We start from the raw sequence: 9708 nt of genomic DNA on the forward strand, positions 1-9708 counted from the left end.
TTGAATGCTTTCTACAGACACTCTGTCACTCTGACTGCAGCACAGGTTATTTCATGCAGGCTCCTGCCTGCTGCCCAGGCTGGGCCAGTGCACTGTGCAAACTGTGCTCCATTAGATCAGCGGCAAGGAGGAAAGAGCACGTGGTGGGATCAGGAGACCTAGATTCTGAGGATGACCAAGCTCAGGGTTGAAGGAAACGTAGATTATTTAATTTATCAGCGTCCCTATCAAGTGCATCCAGCATTAGCTTACATGCTTCTAGGGACAAGGATCTCACTACCCCTCAAGCACCTGGCTTCCATCATTACACAGTTGAACACTTGGATGTTCTTTCTCACATCAAACAGAAATCTATCTTCATAGAGTTTCTACCGTCCATCCCAGCACTGTGCTTTAGCGAGCTCCCTCTTCGTCTGTGCTGCTTTGCAGAAAGATGGAGGGAGCTTTCCACTCCCACTCCTTCCATGCCCCTGTTCTTAAGCCAGAAGCCCAGTTCCTATAGCCACCACTCACCTGCAGAGGCTTCTCTCTGACTGACCCTTTTGGCCCCCATTTCCCTTACAGTGGGCTGTGTTGCCCATGTGCTTGGTGACATACAGCCCAGCCACCTGGCAGGGTTGTGGTGAGGATCCAATGGGACAGGGAGCCCTTAGTAGCCAGGGACCCCTCATCACACAGATGCCCCAGTGCAGCATGGGATAATCACTGACCAAATGCAATTTATGCATCATTGATGGGCTCACCAGGGCCAGGTGAAGGCATTTAAAAGCACTTTGCCTTGAAAAGATTATGTGCCTCCCATATATAATGTAAAGTGAATTAACTCTAATCTGTTAGATATGTGCAACGACATCCAACAACATTATAATTTTTCCTTTGACGAATATGTCATGTCCATGCTTTCTGTGAAACCATAAAATTCTTTCAAAGATAGTTTTTTTCTTTAAAATTGTTTTGTTTTTGGTGCCAGTGATTTGCTGGTGCTCTGTTAAGTTTTTTTTTTTTTTTTTCTTGCTGTGTCACCAGGCTGGGGTGCAAAGACACGATCTCAGTTCACTGCAACCTCTGCCTCCAAGATTCAAGCGATTCTCCTACCTCAGCCTCCTGAGCAGCTGGGACTATGGGTGCACGCCACCACACATGGCTAATTTTTTGTATTTTTAGTAGAAACGGGGTTTTGCCATGTTGACCAGGCTGGCCTTGAACTCCTGACCTCAGGGTGATCTGCCCACCTCGGCCTCCCAAAATGTTGATATTACGTAAAGGCACAAGCCACCGCACCTAGCCCTGTTAAGTTCTAAGTCTTCCACCCAGTCGAAGAATTTAAAACCCAGAATCAAAATGTGGACAACATACCTTAGAATTTGGAGCTCAGAACAAGAGGCCTCATAGGAATCCTTGGACCTGGTTGAGTTCACAGGGTTCATAAATTTACAGAAATCACACGCAGAATTATAAGTGTATTTCTGGGGCAAAATTCCACAGCTTCCATCGGATCATCCAAGGATCTATAGATTCATGGAATTGGAGGTACTGCCACATAGATCCTAAAAACCAGTAATATAAACTGGTGCAACCACTTTGGGCAACTGTTTGTCAATAGCTCCTAAAGCTGCAAGTACTTACTCATATGCAATGATTCCATGTTTCCACTCCTCGGTTTTTGCTCATCAGAAATGTGCACACAAGTACAAAAAAACCCAGCAAGTACAAGATATTCATAAACAGCTTTATTCATAATAACCAAAAACTTGAAACCCTCCAAATGTTCATCCATGATAAATGGATACCTAAATTTCACTATCTTCATACGGCGAAATATCACAGAGCAGAGAAATGAAAAATCTACAACAGTATCCAGTGATGTTGAATATCACATCATAACATCGAACAAAAGAAGCCAGACACAAAAGACTGCATAGTGTGTATGACTCCAGTCATATGAATATAAAAAGCAGCAGCATTAATCTACATTGTTTCACGTCGGGATGGCGCTCACCCTGGTTGGGAGGAGTGATTAGAAGGGAGAACAAAGGGGGCTTCCATTTCTTAGTCGGGGGCTGCTTATACGAGTGTGTTCTGTTTGAGAAAAGTCATTGAGTTGTACCGTCATGCTTTTTGTATTTTTCTGTACGTACGTGACAATTCAATGACAAGTTGAAACTGTGAGGTCTGCAATGTGATCCACATCGGATGAAATGGCCTTTGAGGCATTCCTCAAGCTGACTTCAACTTTTGAGCCCAGAGTCTCCCAAAGGCCATGCATAGCTCTTATAGTGTGGAGTTAAGATTATCTGGCCTTTCTCTATCATCTCACTGGAGGCCAGTGATTGCAAAGTCCTATCTTCTCCTTCTGACAGGTCCGGAGCCCTTCCCTGAGCAGAGCAGGTGCTCTGCCACGTCTGCTAAAAAATGTGTTGCTAATGTGATCCCTTCGAGAGGACATGGGAAAAGCAGGGCCTGGGAGCCTGAGACTGGCCTTCCCACCCCAGCTGAGAGTCAACAGGCAATTGGCCTGCTCGGATTACAGACAAAGGGGCTGGGGGGGTGGGGCGGGAGCAGGTTCACAGGGGGGTGAGGCCCAAATGAAATCACAGCTGGAAAAGCATTTTATGTGCTGTACATTGGCCTACCCATGCATAGGATTATTGGTATTGTCATTGTTTTGGATAATGATAATAATAATAATTATTATTATAAATTAAAACAGTGTATTTTGTTCCCCTAACTGGAGGGCCCATTTGGAGCCCGGGGGAATAGCATGCAGGCTACTTCCAATTTTTTTCCAATTTGGCTTTAAAAAATTCAGCATGAAGAGATAGATTGGTCTGGGCAGTGATGCAGACAACACACAAAAAAGAGAGTGGGGGGCGGGGGAGGGCTGGGAGCCCTACTGGGCTTTCAATCATCCGGCTGCTGAGTGCCCAGAGCCAGTGCCTGATTTCCGGGGGCAGCGAAACCTGCACGCTCATTAGCACAGGCCTCCACCGGCTTTCAGGTTCAGAGTGGGCGATTGTTCTCAGCTCTCTGTGGAGGAAGGAGAGGAAGCTTGTGTTTACCAGGCTCAGAAACTGGCCCCAAAGAGCCTCCCATGGGTGGGCAGGAAGCCCACAGTCGCTGGGGTTCTGGGGTGACCCGGCTGTGTGAGAGCCATTCATTTTCAGTGGGAGGGAGCTGACTTCAGTCTGCCCTGTGGGGAGGCCTGGAAGCTGCTTGTCTCCGAAGACAGATCCCAGGTGCTGCTTTCCCTCTGGAAGCGGCTAAGCGGCTCGGAGCTTCGGGGCAGGGGAGAGGCAGGGAGTGGTTGTGGGGGTGGTAGAATAGATACCAGGCCCAGACTCTGCCCCAGGCCTCAGCACAGGCCCCAAAGTGGGAGGCAGAGTGTTCACTCAGGGTGCCAGGCAGCCAGAGGCGCCAGTGGTCTGGTCAAATCAAAGAGCTTTGCAGCAGGTCCCAGGCATTTAGAGGCCTTTCAGGGGTTGGCTGGGGGAGTTGAGGGGATGAAGTGCAAGAGTTAGAGGAAGGGGGGAAAGAAGGGAGAGAGGAAGGGAGGTAAAAGTGAGAGGCAGGGAGGGAAGGGCAGGGGAGGGAGGACAAGGCTGGACCTGCAAGCATCTGGGCTGTGTCCCTCTAGACAGCTTGCTGACTCCCTCAGACCTTCATTTTTCTTCATTTTTAAAATAGGGAGGGACAGCTAATGTTTATTGAGCATTGACTGCCTTCCAGTAATGGCTCTAAGCACTCTGTACGCTTAACTTGCTCAATCCTATAAACCGGAGACCACCAACATCCCCACCAGGTGGAGGAGAAATTGAGGGCACAGCCTGGGAGGGGATGCACTCAGGGCCTGGCAGCTAGAAATTCACAGGGCTGGAATTTGTGCTCAGGAACTCTGGTCCCAGAACCCCATCTGCACATCCACACCACACTCCCTGTCAGCTCAAGGCTGGGGAGCACCTCATTCCACACCCAAGCCCCCATAATTCTCATGCCACAGAACATAAGCACAGGAAGGAGCTCCTGGAGTCCCAGGAGCAGAGGGGATAACAACACACACAGGGCCCTTCCATGCCACTATCCTCTGCACAAGCTGTGCCTTCAGCCTGGAGCGCCTTCCTCTGGCCCCCATGCCTCCACGCCTCCACCTCCTCCTCTAGGTGTCGGCTCCCCGAGGTCTCCGCAAAGCCTTTCCTGACCAGTTGGGCCCAGCCTTCCAGGCCCACCACGTGACTCCTCTGGTGTCTAGTGCCGCCCTCCACCCCACGGGGTGGCTATTTGCACATCTCCTCCCCCCGCGGACTCACTGATGCTGCAGTGATAATCCTGTCTCGTCCTCTTTAATATCTCCAGCACCTGGCATGGCAGTAAATTCATGAATAAATGCCCAAGGTCACAGAGCTGGGATCAGAACCCGAGGCCTTTGGAATGTCAATCAAACTGTCCCTTCCTGACCTCTCAAAATCACAGAAGCAAGGTCAGATTCTAGGACTGAAAGGGGAAGAAACAGAATGTAAGTCCAGTGCCCCAGGTTAACAGAAGAGGGAACAGAGGCCCAGATAGGGCAAGACCCACATCCAAGTCCACAGAAACACTTAGTTCTGGCTGAGCCAGGCCCCTGACTCCCTGCCCACCCTCCTGTAATCTTATAAAACTCATCCCTTGCTACCTGCAGGGGACTAAGCGAGTGCCTCTCTCTGGCTGCAGCTGGGTGGTTTTGTAGAGGATGTGGCTGAGAGGACATCAGCTGTGGCCCCGCTCAGACAGCTCTCTGTCCATGGGTGGCTTTGTACTGGAGTGTGCTATCAAAGGACTTGACCTGGATTGAACCAGTGGCCAGTTACGCCTTCCTGTGGTGCACCGAGCTGAGCTTACTCCAGGCTGACAGGCTGAGGAGATAAACAACAGTGGATGGGCATGCCATCCAAATGACCCTACCTATCCAAGTCTGGCACTGCAGCCAGGCATCCATTAGCTATGTTACTCGCTGGCTCTCCTTCAACCATCATTAGTCACTCTGTTGTAAGATGAGAACAAATGAAGTTCAGAGAGGAGAGGTAAGCAGGCTAAAGTTACACAGCTGGTAAGTGGATAAACTGGGATGCCAAGCCAGGCCTGCTGGAACACAAACCCATACTCTCCCTGCTTTACAGAAATCCCTACATTCTGCAAGAGAAGCACTGAGTCTCCTCATCTAGCACCTGTCTGTGGTGCCTCACTTTCCTCATCTGTGAAATGGGTAGGGTATGAGAAAAGTATTCACTGGCCAGCCAGGACAAGGCACCAGTGGCAGCCAGGCTGGGGGCTGAAAAGAATCCGAGCCAAGTCAAGAGCTCTCCCATCATTTCCAAGGGCACAGTATTAACTCCCACATTTGCTCCTCATTTGTTCAAGCAAAACCCTGTTCACCAAGGCCCGGTGAGGGTCTGGATGCCCAGAGGAGACTCTGGTCTAGAAGGAGGAAATCCTCTTTCTATACCCGTAAAACCAGTGAGCACAGAAAAACATGCCAGGTGCAATGTTCCCTGGCAATGTCTCACAGAAAATTCCAAATCCTTCAGTGCTGGGTGAAGAGAAAAGCAGATTTTGTGGATAACTCTTTTAGGAAAACCCTGAATTGAATGAAGCTCAACAGATGACTGCAGGACTTTTCAGAACCTTTAAAATGCTAACAAGCTTTACAGTTCACCAAGAGAAGTGGAATGTTTTCTAAACATACTTGATCATGCAAAGAGTTTCAGAGCCTTTCAGAAGAACAATGCCTGTGTCGTACCCTTTAGAAAACCCTGTGCTGGGGAAGAGGAAAGTAGGAGCTACAGTACATAAGTATTTAATTTACGGTAAAGAGGCAAGTAAATAAAAGGAGGACATAAATTACCAAAGGGGGGGACAGATTTTTCAGAAATGTGGCATTAAAAATGCACAGGCTATGTTCAGGAAGCAATGATGCCTCCGAACATCTCTTCCCCACACTGGCATCCCCAGGACAGCCCTGTTTGTATTTGGTTTGCATGTCTGGCTTCCAAGAAAGATTTTATTTGACAAAAGCGTTCTGCCACAGAAGGGGACATCTGTTGTTTTTCCTGCCCAACATCCATTCTCCCTGCTTCTGGTAATAGCATCTCAGTTTTCTTTAGGGAACACACCTCTTCCACATTCTGTCCATGTGGTTTAGGGCACTCCATGCCCCAACCTCCTCCACCAAGACCCAAGCCTGCCAATCAATTTATCGCACCTCTAACATCATCTAACCTCCACCTCCGTGACTGGTTCACAGGTGGACATGTCACTCACAGTGGTCCAATGAGCCTCGAGCCAGAACTTCTGCTGGGATTACTGGAAAAAAGACTCATTTATTGCCAGAGTTCCTGCAAGCTCGGAGCTGCTAGAGGCCATGTTTGCAACCTCGTGGGGAGATCTTTTGGGAAAATGAAACCATCACAAAGGCAAGCAGAGTCTAGAGACTGAAACAGATTTCTGTCAACATCTTATGGGCCCTTGCTCCCAGCCATGCCTGAAGTTGGCTGTACCTCCAGAACCTAGACATTTTAGTTACTCAAAATAATAAATTCTCTTGTGTCCGAAACCAATTTGAGTTAGGATTCTGTCACTGGCAACTGACAGAATCAGCTGCCTAACAACAGTTATAAAACATGGCCCCATACAGGATTTTTGTTGTTGTTCTTCATGTACATTATTTACTCATTCAAATTAATACATACTGGACATATATCATGTCCATGTAACCTATACAGGTAAGGCTGCCAGGTACAGATGTTCAAGTTGTGCACTACACAACTCCAGGGGATTGCCCTTCATGAAGTGGCCCTCTTGGGTTACACAGTGTAGCACCCTTGGGCCATGGGAATACAGGAATATATAAATCAGCCCACCACACAGAAAGGTTCCATGTCTCACTACACCCTCTTAACCCTGCCATTCTCTGGAGTGGTAAGGAAATGAAGAGACTCATAGTAGGAAAAACATAAGGTACGGTATTAGGACACCTGGCTTGGCATCTTCAATGTATTATGTACTTACCAAGTGACCTTGGATAAGCCAGTGAAGCTTTCTTAGCTGTAGCTTCTTATCTGTAAAATAGGAATGATAATATTACCATCCCTGTTGAAATCCTTTCTATCCTTCAAAGGCCAACACAATCACCACCTCCTCCAAGAAGCCTTGCCTGATTGTCTAACTGGCCACAAAGTGGTGACTCTGGAGGAAAACAGAGAAGTAAAGGCGCATCACGGGTGAGGAAATGACCTGGGAACTTGAAATCCCAGCCCAGCCCGAGCAGCCTGTTTTTCTTAGTCCTCCACGCAGCAGAGCTGAGGAGAAACCGGCTGTGGGCACTCAGTGGGATGATTTGCAGATCGCCTCCTGGACACCTCAGAGCGCTGCCTTGAGTGAAGGGAGAACAGCTGTCCTCTCATCTCATCACCCAGAGTAAGAGAGGCCTGTGTGTCACCTGCTTCACCAAAGCTTGAGTGCTGTCAATTTGGGAAGAAGTGGCTGTAGTCATCATCCAGACCACACTTAACTCCCCAGGGAAGCAGGCTCCATTATTCTCACCTCTACCTGTCTTTCCCATGGGTTGGGGGTGGGGATAAACTGTGGCAGGCAGAAATGACACCCCGGCTTGTCATTGTCCCCCAGATTTCAGGGTAGAGGGACTCTCCCAGTCACCCAACCTGCCTGCTCTCTGGGGCTGACCTGTCTTCCCACTAGGACCCCTCCCTCCCATCCAGGCCCTTCGGCTGGCCCCTGAGCAGGAGGAAAACACCCTCCAGCCCATAGGATTTGTTGTTTTCTCTCCCTTTCCACGGGGACCTGATAGGCCTCCAGTCCAGCTCTGTTCCAAAGCCTTCCAGACTCCCTGATGTCTGTATTTGCATGGAATCCAATCTTCTACACACCCCCCTCACCTCCACCCCAGCCCTTTCTTCAGCCCCCTAGCCTAGGTAAATAGCAAATAACCCTCATTAACATTTCCTAGACGTTGTATTCTGCTCTCTTCCGTTGTATAAAACACGATACAAAAGACAGCCCAAAAAGAAACAAAATGTCCTGTTTGTGTGTTATTTACAGCAGGCCTCTTATAATCTAATCATCTTTCTTCTTCCCCCCATCCTCTCCCCAGCCCACTGCAACTTTGCAGGGTTTTATGAAAATGAACACGTTGCTCATGCAGCCCGTCTCCCTCCCTCGCAGGCCTCAGCATAAATAATTTATCTGAAAGCTGATTTGGTTGGCTACGCTTCTATAATTGAAGGCCGTCCCACACACTTTATTGGCGAGCACGGGGGCTCGGGTGCGCTGACCCCGGATGGAGGGATTCAAAAGCCCACCATGGGCCCCTTCAAAGCCCCGGAGGCCCTTCTTCTTGATGTCCACTCCCCCCCTCTCCCTCTTCAGCAGGCCCAGCCCCCTCAGCCCTCAGTCTGTCAGGAGACTGAGCTGCCAGGCTCTTCCAACCATCCTCAGCTGGTTACAGGCCGGTCCCTACCTGATGAACTCCCACCACCCTGCACAGCCCTGCCTCTGCGCCATCCCACCTGTCTGGCATCCTCTGAGCCCAGGGTGGCCCCGGGTGTCTCCCAGGGCTGGCCCATGACGGAATCTGAGACTAGCCCTGGGGCACAGGATAGGCCTGGACACCTCCCATTTTAAACATTAAGGAGAGGCTGGAGTAAAGTGGTCTACACCCTGTCTCATGCCCTTGAGCTTCAAGGGGTCCCATGCTCCTGGCAATGCCCCAGTGTCTTCTTGACTCACCGATCATCTCCCTTGCAGACCACCAGCACCTCTTTGCCCCACTTCATTTAGTGGAGGGCCTTGCTGATCTTGGGAACTTGCATGCCAGCCCGCAGCACCGTGCATCATACACTGTCCCTCCTTCTGGCTGGACACAAGTCCTCTGCTTGCCCACTCCACCCCATTTCATCTTGCCTTCCCCAAAGAAAAAAATCTCCGGGAATCCTCTTGCAGTTAGCCTGCATCATCAGTTTTCCTCTCTTTGAATTTTTGTCAGGTATAAAGATGCAGATAGCATGGTGGTTAAAGCATGACCTCAGAGCCATGTGACTGAGGTTCAAATCCTAGCTCTGTTCCTTAACTACAGTGTGACCTTAGGCAAGTTACTCAACCTCTCTGTGCCTTAATTTCTTCATCTGTAAATGGGTAAGCAAAATAGTAACTACCTCATAGAGTGCTTGATGGATTAAATGAGTTAATACATACAAGGCACCTAGAACAATGTCTATCCATAGAAAGTGTACAAAATGCTTCCTATCGATATTACGCTGAAAATAAAACTTTTTACCCCACCTTCCTCTCCAGCTATCATCCCGATTTTCCTGCTGCTCATTTGTAGCAAAGTTCCTACAAAGGGATGTCTACATGCCCTGTCTCCAGTTATTCTCCCCTGCTTCTCCCTTGATCCCCCTCCCATCAGGCTTTCTCACCCTCATCACTGCTCCAAAGCACTTCTCATCAAGATCACGGTGGCCTTCACAGTGCACAATGTCATACTCAGTTTTGAGTCCATTCTGTACCAGACCAGTAGCAGGTATTTGATACAGAGAGTCAGTCTCCTCTTCATACATGGTCTTCACTTGGTCGAGGACACCGCTTCCTCCTGATGGCTTCTCCTGCACCTCCTCTTTCTCCTCCTTCTCCCTGGCTTCTCATTCTCAGTCTCTTCTGCTA

General features: G+C 49.1%; 1 long non-coding RNA gene across 1 annotated transcript; it reads right to left on the reverse strand.

Annotated features, from left to right (window-relative positions):
* Positions 1-1715: 1715 nt before the first annotated feature.
* Positions 1716-7742, reverse strand: LOC103215942 (uncharacterized). The gene is made up of 2 exons (XR_490373.3): positions 7039-7742; positions 1716-3027 (listed from the first exon to the last, which is right to left on the reverse strand). It is a non-coding gene; the product is annotated as an uncharacterized lncRNA (long non-coding RNA).
* Between the last annotated feature and the right edge of the window lie 1966 nt (positions 7743-9708).

The sequence above is a fragment of the Chlorocebus sabaeus genome, chromosome 9, assembly GCF_047675955.1.
Source record: "Chlorocebus sabaeus isolate Y175 chromosome 9, mChlSab1.0.hap1, whole genome shotgun sequence".
Taxonomy (NCBI): domain Eukaryota; kingdom Metazoa; phylum Chordata; class Mammalia; order Primates; family Cercopithecidae; genus Chlorocebus; species Chlorocebus sabaeus.